At 32.3% G+C, this 13,587-nt stretch overlaps 1 pseudogene; it reads left to right on the top strand.

Annotated features, from left to right (window-relative positions):
* Positions 1-11,036: 11,036 nt before the first annotated feature.
* Positions 11,037-11,155, top strand: LOC118614218 (annotated as a pseudogene).
* Positions 11,156-13,587: the final 2,432 nt, after the last annotated feature.

Below are 13,587 nucleotides of genomic sequence, written 5' to 3'. Positions count from 1 at the left end.
GTCAGTGAGAACAGAGCAGAGTAAGTGATGGGAGGAGTGTTATGAAATGAGATCAGAGAAGTAGCCAATGTCTAGATCATGTAAGGGTCTTTCTTATTAGCCATGGAAAGACTGTGTTTTAGTTTAAAAATCATGAGAATCCTTTACATAGTTCCAAACAAAGATATGACATATTCTATTTTATATTTTTAAAGGATCAGTCTGGTTGCTATAAGAATAAACCATAGAAGGTTAGAAGTGGAATAAGGAATATGAGTTGGAAGGGAATTTCAGTAATGCAGATAAGAGGGGATAGTTGCTTGGACCAGGGTGGACCATTGGTGGAGGTGGTAAAAGTGGTGGGTTTCTGGATGTATATTGAAGGTAGTGCTGATAGAGTTTATTATGGCATTGGATGTAAGGTGAGAAAGAAAGAGGAGTCAATTATGACCCCATGGATTTTGGCCTGAGTAACACAGGGGATACTGAAGGAGGAAAAGGTATAGGGAAAAGGAAGGAATCCGAAGTTCAATTTCGGACATGTTAAGTTTTGAGATGAGGTGTGTTAGGCATTGAAGTGGAACATGTATTCTTTGATAAATATTTAATTAATACAGTAGTCCCCCTATATCTCCATTTTTCTTTCCCTGGCTTTAATTATCTGCTGTCAATACATCACCACAAGAAGAGTGAGTATAGCACAATAAGATATTGCATTGTATGTTCACCATCCATAGTTAGAGTTCTTTCTGTCACCACACATTTGTCCCCTTTTACCTGCCACCGTCTGGTAACCACTAGTCTGTTGTCCATGTCCATGTGTCTGTTTGTCGTGTTTGTTTGTTGCTTTTAGGTTTATATCCCACATATAAGTGATAACATGTGGTTTTCAACTTTTTTGTCCGGCTTATTTTGCTTAGCATGATTATCTCAAGATCCATCCATGTTGTTGCAAATGACAGTATTTCATCAGTTCTTATGGCTGAGTAATATTCCATTGTATTAATTTAAATTTAAATAGTCACATGTAGTGCCCACTATATTGGACAGTGTACATCTAAAAACTTGAGTATTTAAAGTTTTTATACAGAGAAGAAAGGAAGGCTCAATTTCCTCAGGTTAAATGAGAACTTGGTGACAAGGCACTATGAAAGTAATGAAAATAAAATGCTGATACTAACTAAAGAGGACTAAGGAGAAGATTTTAAGTAGAGACTTACCATGATCTGAATTTATGTATTTGAACTATATTCCATGGGAAAGGAGCACAGATTTGGGAAATATTTTTAAAATTGAGAAAATAAGTTTTATAGCAGTTACAAAGGGAAATACTTAATAGGCTGATGTTTATTCTATGAAAAGAAAATGGAAAGCTAATTATTGAATGGTAAGATTTGTGGTAATTTCAAAATTCTTTTTTCTGCTTTTCTATAATTAAAGTTTCTTAAATCCAGATGTATTACTTTTTTATAATAACAATTATTGTAATAAAAAGGTCAATATAAAGTAAAATGGTGGGTTAAGGTTCTAAAAAATACAAGTATTTTTGACCTATACTTACTTTGTAAAAAAAAAAAATAGCAGCTTTAAAATAGCACAGATTATACAATCCACCCTTTTAAAATGTACAACTTTTTTTTTTTAATATAGTCAGAGAGTTGTGCAACCATCACCACTCTCTAATTCAGAACATTTTTATCACCCTAAATGAAAGTTGGTACCCATTAGCAGTCACTCCTCATTCACCCCTCCTCCAAACTCCTGGCAACCACCAATCTACTTTCCGTTTCCCTAGATCTGCCTATTCTGGAGATTTCACATAAACAGAATCATATAATATGTGGCTTCTTTTACTTAGCATGATGTTTTCAAGGTTCATCTATGTTGTAGCATGTCTCAGTACTTCATTTTTTTAAATTGCCAAATAGTATTCTGTAGTATCAATATACATTTTCTTTATCCATTCATCAGTTGATAGACCTTTGGGTTGTATCCACTTTTTGGCTGTAATGAATAATGCTGTTTGAATGTTTATGTACAAGTTGTCATGTGGCCATATGCTTTATTTTTCTTGGCTATATATCTAAGAGTGGAATTTCTGGGTTATATGGTAACTCTATGTTTAACATTTTGAGGAACTATTAAATGATTTTCCAAAGTGGGTGCACCATTTTACATCCCACCAGCAACATATGAATATTCCAATTTTTCCATTTCCTTACTTATAATTGTTATTTTCTTTTTGATTATGGACATCCTATTGGATTTGAGGTGGCATCTCATTGTATGTTAATTTGCATTTCCCTAATGGCTAATAGTGTTAGGCACCTTTTCATATGCTTAGTGGTCATTTGTATATCTTCTTTGGAGAAATGTTTTTTCAAGTCTCTATTCCTACTTAGGATATTCCAAAGATTTTGTAAGCTCTGTGCCAGGAACTGGAAGACAAAGAGCAAATATTTAGTTTTTATTATAGCACAGCCACATAATTTGCATTTACATTTATTCATTTGCATTTCTTATTCCTTTTATTTAGTTTTCTTGATTTACTGGCTGGGACCTTCATTAAAGTGACGAAAGTAGCGGTGGTAATGAGCATTCTTTCCTTGTTTCTCCTCTTAAAGGGAATGGTTTTAATACTTCAATTTTAAGTATATTTGCTGCAGTTTTTCTTATAGATATCTTTTATAAGGTTAAGGTTTCCTTAGTTTGATAAATGTTTTTATCATGAATGAGTGTTCAAGTTTAGCAAATTCTATTTTTGCATCTATTGAGATCCTCTTTTGATTTTTCTTTTACTCTGCTAATGTGGCAATTTATACTGATTTGTTTCCTACAATTAAAACAACCTTGAATTGCTGTGATAAATCAAACTAGGTCACAATGAATCATATTTTAGACTATATTATTAGGTTCAGTTTGCTAATATTTTCATGGATATTTAAATCAATGTTTATGTGGAGAATTGTTCTATAATGTTGATTTTTCATACTTTTTTCTCTCAGATTTTGGTATAAGCGATTGATAGATTCATAAAAGAATGCACCATTTTTTCTATTCTCTGGAAGAGTTGATGTAATATTGGAATTATTTTTTTTCTTGAAATTTGGTGGAACTACTAGTAGAGCAATTGGAGCCTTGATGTTAGTGGTGGTGTTGTTATGAGAAGGTTTTTTTTTTTTTTATTTTACTTCTGATCAATTTCTTTAGTGGTTATATGATTATTCAGATTTTTTCTTTCTTTTTTTTTTTTTTTTGATTTTTATGAGTTTATTTGAGCTAAAACTGATGACAGTTCCTGGGAAGCAATATCTCCCATGCTGCTTTTATTTCTTCTGGAAGTTTTTTTCTCAGTTTGTCTTCATTTATAAATCTATTCGAATTAAATTCTTCATGATATCCTAGTTTATCTTTTCAATGAGTGTGACTTCTGTGGTAATGGCTCCTTTTTCATTTCTGATATTGGTTATTTGTACCAACTGCTTTTTTTTTTAACCAGTTTTATCAGAGATTATCAATTATATTTTCATGGGAGCAACTTTTGGTTTTAATGATATTCTATATAGGTTTATTTTCTATCTTATAAATTCAGCTCTTATCTTGATTATTTTTTTCTAATTTTACAATTTCTTTAGACTTTTCTCCTAATATTTTAAGATGAGCACTGTGAAAAGTTAACATAAGTGGAACCATTTTAAAATAAAGCCAGATATTATCAACAGGACAAGTAATAACAAGTGTGGGAGAGGTTGCAGAGAAAAAGGAACCCTCATAGACTGCTGGTGGAACTGCAAATTGGTACAGCCACTATGGAAAACAGTATGGAGGGTCCTCAAAAAAAGTAAGAATTGATCTACCATATGATCCAGCAATCCCTCTACTGGATATTTACTCCAAAGACTTGAAAACATTTATCTGAAAAGATAAATGCACACTGATGTTTAGAGCTGCATTATTCACAGTGGCCGGGACATGGAAGCAACCGAAGTGCCCTATAATAGATGATTGGTTAAAGAAGATGTGGTACATATATACAATTGAATAATTCTCAGCTATAAGTAGAGGTGAAATACTGCCATTTGTGACAACATGGATGGATCTTGAGATAATCATGCTAAGTGAAATAAGCCAGGCAGAAAATGTTGAAAACCACATAATATCACTTAATATGTGGAATATAAATCTAAAAGCAACAAACAAACATGACAAACAAACAGGGACTCATGGACATGGACAGTAGACTAATGGTTACCAGAGGGTGGGGGGAATGAGGGAAGGTAGATGAGATAAAAAGGGCCAAATATGTGGTGGCAGAAAGAAATCTAACTATGGGCAGTGAATACACAATGCAATATATGTATGTATGTATGTATGTATGTATGTTCGTGTGTGTGTGTGTATGTGTGTGTGTGTGTGTATATATATAAAACTTACTGTTGAATTGTACACTTGAAACTTACTGGATTTCGTTAACCAATGTTACCATAATAAATAAAAAATAAATAAAATATAAAATAAATAAAATATAAAATAAATAAAATAAAATAAAATAAAAGCCAGAACAGTCATTCCAGAGGGTCTGGTTGCATCTAATGTTCCTTAAACTTTTAGAAGGTTTTAACTGGGTGAAATAACCTTTGGGCTGGGCCAAATCAACATTGTCTTACAAGCAATTATTTGTAAAACTAACAGGAAAGCAGACATTCTGACCATAAAGACTGTTGATTATAGGCTCTTTTTCTGAAAATAGAATCAGTAACCAGCCATGTATAAGCTAAAAAGTAATTCAGTTTTGTTAACACCTGTAGAAATTTATTTCTTCTATTCATGTAATTATTTCCCTTCCTTTTCTAATAAAAACCCTTCACCTTCACCTGTAATTGGGATACCATTTGGGTTTCTGTGCCCTTAAATTGCAATTCTGTGACCTCAAATAAATGCTTGTTGCTTCTCACTTTGACTTTTTATTTTTAGGTTAGCAGTACTTAGTTCTTTGTTATTTAGCTTTTTTTCTTTTCTGATATATACAGTTAAGGCTATAATTCCTTATGTGCTTATACACTAAAAATCTATATTATACAATTGTTGAGTACAGCGTTCTCTATATATCCATTAAATCAGATTAGTTCACCGGGATATTCAAATGTTTTATACCTTTACTGTTTTTTGTATGCTTGTTACTGAGATGTGTTTGTGGTAATTTGTTATGGCAATTCCATGAAACTAATACAATCATTTCAATTTTTTATCTCCGTAATTTGTTTTATTATTATTTTTTCTAATCTGCTTGGTCGTCTTTTATCATTTCCTATTTCTTACAGATATATTCAAGTTTGTCTTTTATGTTCTGAAGTATAGTATGCAGAGTTATTTTATAATCTGGATCTGATAATCCAATATCCAAAGCCTTTGCTGACCTGTTTTTGTTCTATGTTGTTTATACTGGTTGATGCCTTATTTCCTTGTGTTACATAACAGGCTTTTTTTTTTTTTTTTTTTTTTTAAACTTTGAAAGCTCATTTTCCTTGGGAAATTAGATTCTGGAAGGGAAATTCCTTAATGCTTAAAATAAAGATTTGTTTTTTCTTCTGCCAGATGCCTGGGAGGCGCTATCAGTCTAGGATGATTTTAAACTAAGCTCATGGTATTAGGACTTTTGGAACACCCAAGTTGCAAATTCATGCATGAGCTGATTGTTTTGAACATTTCTCAGATATTCTTGTTTGGTTGTTTGGTAGTTTTCCCCCTTTTCCTGTTCATATCAAGGCAATTTTCATTGCAATCCTCTGGAAGAGGGGGTTGTGGCAGATTTACTTCTGGTCCACACTTATACTAAAGGTTTAGCTCTTTGGAGTCCTAACTTTTTCTGTGGGTGTTTCTCTGGTCCTTCTCACTTTGGATGGACCCTGAGCTTTATATTTAATCCCAGTACTTTATTTTTTTAAGGCTGTGAAGAATATGGCACCAATGTTCCATTGAACTCTGCTTAAAGATTTCTTACTATCTTATAAGCTTTTTGATGCTTTTAAGAAAATATTTTATCATTTTATATCCATTTTTAGTTTTTATTGGAAGGTGCATCAAAAATCTAGTCCACTATATTATTGAAAACCCAATTTTATCTTTTAAAAATGGATGATAGTATCAAATTACTAAATTTTAAGATTCTGTGAAACAAACAGAAAGATTCCATGAGATGTAACAGAACAGTATGTTTTATTTTAAAATGTCAACATTTACAATATGTTTAAAATTACAGTCTTTTTAATCATTTAAACTTAACTTCAAAAATTTTAGATACCAACTTAAAAATGTCTGAAGAAGTATGTAGTTTTGAAAAGAATTTTAGGTGGAACACAAGCAAACTTGTGAATACCACTGCTCTATAGAAATGGTCACATAATTGTATAAGATGTATATACCCATCTAGTCTCATGGCTTTAAATATTATCTATATATTGGTGTCTCCCACCAAGACCTTTTCTCCATTCCCTGAAGTGTATATCTAGTTGCCTACTCAACATTTATCAGGTCTAAAATGAATTTTTGAATTCCACTACCTCCCCACACTCACAGGCACACAACCTACTTCTTTCCTCTTCTAGTGTTCTTCATCTGAGTAAATGTTACCTCTGATCACCCAGTTGTTCAGGCCAAAAACCTCTGAGTTATCTCTAACTCCTCTCTTTTTAAAATATTTACAATCTAATGCATCAGTAAATCCTGTCAGCTCTGCCAACAAAATATATCCTCAATTGTCTCTCATCTCTCTCCCAGACACAAAAATATTCTACTTACTGCTCTCCCTGCTTCCATTCTTACAGTCTTTTTTTAAAAAAATGATCCTTTAAAAATATATAATATATATTTTAAAATATATAACTTTGATTGTGCCTACTCTGGGGGCTTCTTGTTATTCTTAGAATACTATCCAGATTCTTACAGTGTTCAAAAATGTTCTTCCTGGTCTGGTTCCTGGCTGTTTCTCCAGCTTCATCTTATATTCTTTTCCTCCTCGCTCTTTCTACTTTAGCTGTACTGTCCTTTTTACTGTACCTGGAACACAGTGATTATGCTACTTTGTCTCAAGGCTCTCCACTTGTGGTCCCTTTGCCTAATTTGCTCTTCCCCCAGATATCTACTCTCTAATTTCCTTAGTTTCTCTTTTAATATTATCAACTAAAAGAGGCCTTGACCTTTTATTCTAAAATAATATCCTCCATTCCTTCCATTCCCCCCTTAACCTGCTCCTTTTTCCTCGTAGGACATTTATTATTTGCTTATTTTCTGTCTCCCTACTGGAATATACAATCTTCTCTGTTTTGTTCATTGCCGTAACCCCTTAGTCTTATGTAGTAGGTAGTGAATAAATATGTGTTGAATATGAATCGAATATATAAATATGTATTCTCAAATGCCTACCACAGGGCTATTTATATATTTGGTGTTGAAAAGGCATTAAATGGATGAGTAAATGGATATAGTATCACTCATGTAATTTATTGTTCTCTTTTGTATGGAGAGATTACATTTTGTATAATATAAGGACTGGTTCCTTATACTTTGTTGAGCTTTGACATAGTAACCCAGGTTCCCAGTCGTAATCTTCAGCACCTCAAATGACTTGATAGGGTCTCCATTCTTTAACTTCTAGCAATAGGAGAATGGCTCTCCAGAAAGCCTACCCAATGAAAAAATTTAAAGGTCACATAACAAGTTACCATTCGGATTTTTAGAATTTAAATTTACTTTGTAACATTTTTGATTTTTGTTTGTTGCCTTTTGTTTGTCGAAGTGATTTCATCTTCAGCACAGTTCAGGTTCAAGAACTAATTCTCATGTGTACTTTCAGCCAGTACTTTTTCTGCATGTTAGAGAAAACGAGAAATTTAAAAAAGAAAAAAAAAACAATCAATCAAAACATCAATCAACCTTAGTAATTCAGAAAGAATAGCAATTATGTTGGGTTGGTAGTAAAAGAATGCTGATTTTACCTCTGGTGATTTTGAAGGGAGGACAAGCTATTAAAAATGGATAAGAAGCTAATAATATTGAAGTACTCATTTGAGTTAAATTGCCATGAATAAAAATTTTAAACAATATGTTTTATGTATGAAGGAAGAGAGAATCAATGTTTAGTTCTGTCTGTATAGATTTTTGCGGGGGAGGGACATTATCTAAGAAAGGTTTTTTTTTTAAATTAATGAAATCTATTTCTTCCTGACTGTGTTAGCTTCAATACCCCTAAAAAGTATAAATTGGGAAATATAAAATATGTACAGCTGAAGCCAAGTAAATTATGAATAATGTTGGCATATATTCAATCAACCAATATATGATTTTGTAGGGGAAGCAGTTATTCTGCTTCTATATATATATACAACATTAGGGGGAAAATTATGCTGCATCTAAATTTTCCATCTGCCAGAACTTCAGGTTCAGAATATTAAGTAAGTATTCTTTAAAATTTAACTCTCTCTCTTAAACAAATTAGAAACATACCTTATCCCATTTAACACATTATAGAAGGTGTCTTAATGTTTTCCATTGCAGCTGCAGAATAAGATGTTTTATTTAACAATACAAGGGGGAAAAAAATCTTTGCATCTTATCGCAGATGTAATAATCCATCCCAGGGGAATAAGCACATTGGACCCCCAATGAATATAGAGAATATGTCATATAGCACAATAGTGTCTCTTCAGGGAAGTTAAGACCAAGCAAAAACAAGAAACCCACCTACCATTATGGGATAGGGATTTGGTGGTCCTGAAATGAAAAAAAAAAATATATATATATATATATATACACACACACACACATATATATGTATATATATGTTTGGAGGTGGGGCAGAAAATTAAAACTGAGGACCCACCAAGAATCAAAAAGTTTTTGAGTTTCCGTATGACAAATTTCTCTTCAGAATCTTGAAAAAGAACTGAGAGACCTGAGTTATAATTACTCTTTTTCTAACAATAGATAATATTGCATTTAAAATCATGGAATAACTACAAAACATTGTCGAAAGAAATTAAAGATGATGTAAATAAATGAAAAGATATTTTATGTTTAAGGATTGGAAGACAATATTGTTAAAATGGCAATATTTTCCAAATTGATAATACAACTGCAGCACAATTCCTATCAAAATCCCTAGCTGGCTTCATTGCAGAAATCAACAAACTGATCCTAATATCCATATGAAAATTCAAGGGACCTTGAAGAGCCAGAACAGTCTTGAAAATAACAAATTCAGGGAACTTTCTGACTTAAAATTTTTCTGCAAGGCTACAGTAATCAAGACTGTGTGGAGCTTCCCTATAACCCAGAAAAGGTAGATATAACAGATCAATGGAATAGAATTGAGAGTCCAGAAATAAACTTTCACAGTTATGGTCAATTAATTTTTTGACAAGGGTGCCAAGATAAATCAATGAAGAAAAAATTGTCTTTTCAACATATAGTGATAGGACAAATGGATATCCATATACAAAAGAATGAAGTTGAATTTCTTACTTATACATACATAAAAATTAACTGTAAATGGATCACAGACCTAATGTAATAGGTAAAACTGTAAAACTCTTAGAAGAAAATATAGAAATCTGAATGACTGTGGGTTACGAAAACGCTTCTCAGATGACACCCAAAGCATAAGCAACAAAAGAAAAAAAAATAGGTACACTGGACTTTATCAAAATTTAAAACTTCTTGCGAGACCACCTAGGAATACCAAGTGCTATAGGTATTAAAAATTTTTTTTAAACTTCTGTGCCTTAAAAGACTCTATCAAGAAAGTGAAAAGATAACCCACAGAATGAGAGAAAATATTTGCAAATAATAAATATTATACTCATATCTAGAACATATAAAGAACTCTTACAACTCAATAATCAAAAATAAACAATCTGATTAAAATGGACAAAGACTCTAAATATACATTTCTCCAAAGAAGATGTATGAATGTTTAAAAAGCACATGAAAAGATCCTCAACTTAATTAGCTATCAGGGAAATGCAAATCAAAACCCCAGTGAGATACCACTTTACCCCCATGAGGATGGCTACCATGAAAAAGACAGATAATAACAAGTCTTCATAAGAATGTGGAAAAGTTGAAACCCTCATTCACTACTGGTAGGAATGGAAATGCCGCAACCACTTTGGAAAATAGTTTGAAAATTCCACAAAGTATTAAACATAGAGCTTCCCTATAACCCAGAAATTCCATTTCTAGATATATGAGATGAAAACATATAGCCACGCAAAAACATATACACAAATGTTCATTGCCACTGTGTGTATATGTATAGATATTTTTCCTTCTACCCTTCTAATTTCTTGGCTGGTGCTCTGTAATAAAAGACATTCATAAGAGAAAAAAATAGATTTTTATTATATGTATATCTCATATATACGTGGGAGAAACTCAGTGATAGTACTTCAAAGGTTTGGTTAAAATTTGGGTTTATAACATCTTAGCAAAGGAACAATAAACTTTTAGAGAAGTGACAAGATAAAGGAAAAGGACTGAGTAGTATCTAGGGAAGACAAATTGTGGGAAGGCACAATTTGGGGGACTAATGGAAGACAAGAGCTAGTCAGTAAAGTTTGCTGTGGAGTCCTCTGGTATTGTGTCTGGGCTGATGAAGGTTTGGGTTGTCAATGATTAACTTATGCACAAATCCATGTCCTGTTATTAGGTAAATAGGATGAGAGCAGAGAGGTGATTATTGTTGTTGTTGTTGTAGTTGTTATTTATTTGTTTTTGTACCTGACTTCTTCTCAATTGTCTTCAATTCAAAATAATCCTCATGCCAAAGCAGTAGCATGTTTTGTGGCGGCAAACTCTGCTATCCTTCACAGCATTAATCATAATAGCCAAAAAATGAAACAGCCCAAATGTCCATCAACTGATGAATGGATAAAGAAAATGTTATATATTCATACAATGGAATATTATATGGCAATAAAAATAAATTAAATATTAATATATTCTACAACATAGATGAACCTTAAAAACATTATGCTAAGTGAAAGAAGCCACATATTATAGTCTATGGCCATGTTACCCTGAACAAGCCTGTTCCTGTCTGATCTCGGATGCTAAGTAGGGTTGGGCCTACTTAGTACTTGGATGGGAGACCACCTAGGAAGACCAGGTGCTGTAGGCGTAAAAATTTTAAAAATAAGGAATTGTAAGTTGACAAGGTCCTTGCAATCTATGAGGTCAACCAAGGGTTGCCTCACCTAAAAAAATTAAAAACAAATAAAGCTGTATATCGTATGATTCCATTTACATGGAATGTCCAGAATAGGCAAACCTACAGAGACAGGAAATAGATTAATGTTTGCCATGGGCTAGGGGGTGGATTGAATGGGGAGTGACTGCTAATGGGTAGAGTTTAAGTTATTATTATTATTATTTTTTTTTTTTGTAGAATGATAAAAATGTTCTGAGATTAGATGGTATTGTTTGCACGACCTGGTAAATATACTAAAAACTTAAATTGTACATTAAAATTAAATTGCACACTAAATTGTACACTAATGGATGAATTTTGTGTTTTATGAATTATGTATCAAATAACAATACACAGAAATCTCTGCATTCTAAAATGTTATGCCCTACCGGTGTTTCCTATAACAATCTGGATCACTGAAATGGAACTATTTGCAAAATATATCTAATCTACTTAAGTTGATATTTTAGAAAAGAATAAATAAAGAAACCAGTTACAAATGTCTACATGTTGTATGATTCCATTTATATAAAATGTCTGGAATGGGAAAATATATAGACAAAGTAAAGTAGTGTCTGGAATAGGAAAATATATAGACAGAAAGTAAATTAGTGATTGCCTAGGTTACACAGTTTTTTGGGGAGATGATGAAATGTTTTAAAATTGATTGTGATTATGCTTATATATGCTTATATATGCTCTGTGAATATACTAAATACACCATTGATATGTACACTTTAAATGGGGGAATTGTATAACTTGTGAATTACATTTCAATAAAGTTGTTCTATTAGAAATAAAAGCAAGGGTTAAAGTGTGAGAGGCAGGGTTATCCTTGGGGTAGGAAAAGTAACTATTAGCCTGTCACTCTATACTCTGATTTTAATGGCTTAAAATAGCTACCCAAAATATCATCTGCTTTACCTAAGGTGGTACTTGAAGTTCTTTTCCTGCTGATTCCTTGAAAAGTCAAATTTTTAATTTCTAAAAACTCCTTGTATAAATAACATTACTTTAGGGAAAGATGACATCTTAAGTAATCAACTACCTTTTTTTTACAGATAATAATGGACTATTGGTAGAAATTAAAGCTTGGGTAAAAGAAAAAGAAGGGTATGGGTAAAGATTGAAAGTGGCCAATACCAGAAAGTGAAATGCTGAATAAAGATGTGAGAAGTCACTAAAAGAAAACTTAATCTACATTGGAGTATTCCTAAAGTTGGTCCTATTATTTAAAAACTGCATTGCCTAAATCATACGCTTTTGATAAAATCAAGATTTTTGCTCTTTACAAAAAAAACAAATGGAAAGAATGAGAATTCCTTAGGCGTAATTTATGAACTAACAAAAATCCATTAATAAACGTATTTATAGCTCTCTTTAATTCTCTAAATCATTCTAAGGATTTTGCAGTTAGCCCGAGTCTTGAAATTAAGGGGCTACATTCCAAAATGATACAGATCGTAGCATAACGGTTTGACAAAAAAAGAGAATCTTTCTCTATTTACATGATTTGTTAAGAAAAAGAGAATCTAAAAGTGCAGAGAATAGAAATAGTCAAATTCAATCTTACTTAAGTCCTTCACTTCAGCCTGGTTAGCCAGATAAAAAGGATGTGTATTTAGCTTCCTGATAGTAGATATTGTTACCCTTCAGCTTTCTTATCAAGATAGAGAAAGGCAATTTGTAGCATAATGTCTAAATAAAGTGCCTATATAAGTGATACCTACATAAGCCTTAGAAAGATGAGGAAGCCTGTTCTAGGAGAGCAGATTCCCCAAGCACTTTGTCTTATGATGTCACCACTATTCCCTGTGTTGTATAAAATGATCCACAGGGGCTTTGTTCTTTCTGTGTATATTTTTTTAATCCTCTGGTATAGTGCCATCTATGATATGTGCTCTTCTCAAGTGCATGCTTAGATAGCATATGTGTGTGTGTGCATGCACGCATACACACAGTCCTTTGTGATTTCGAATGGAATTATATTGAACCTACAGATCAACTTGAGAACTGAATTTTTATGAATTTACTATTCTAACATATGGACTAAATATATAATTCCATGTATTTAGATATGGTTTAGTGGTTTTCCAATAAAGTTGCATTAAAATACATCTTGCCCTTTTTTATCCCTATGTCTTGCACAATTTTATCCCTAGGTACTTTACATGTTTTTTGATACTATTATGAATGATGTACTTTTTAAGTTAAATTTTCTATTTTTGGTATATAAAATGCAATTTATTTTTGTATCCAGCAATCTACAATTTTTTTAAGTATTGCTTTTTCTTTTTCTGTTCTCTTTTCTCATCTGGAACTGCTATTAGTTGCATATTAGACCGAAGCCCTGATAAACAGCA

This window comes from Rousettus aegyptiacus, unplaced genomic scaffold (genome assembly GCF_014176215.1).
Source record: "Rousettus aegyptiacus isolate mRouAeg1 unplaced genomic scaffold, mRouAeg1.p scaffold_m13_p_2, whole genome shotgun sequence".
NCBI classification, from domain to species: Eukaryota; Metazoa; Chordata; class Mammalia; order Chiroptera; family Pteropodidae; genus Rousettus; species Rousettus aegyptiacus.
This window is presented reverse-complemented; position numbering and strand designations above follow the sequence as displayed.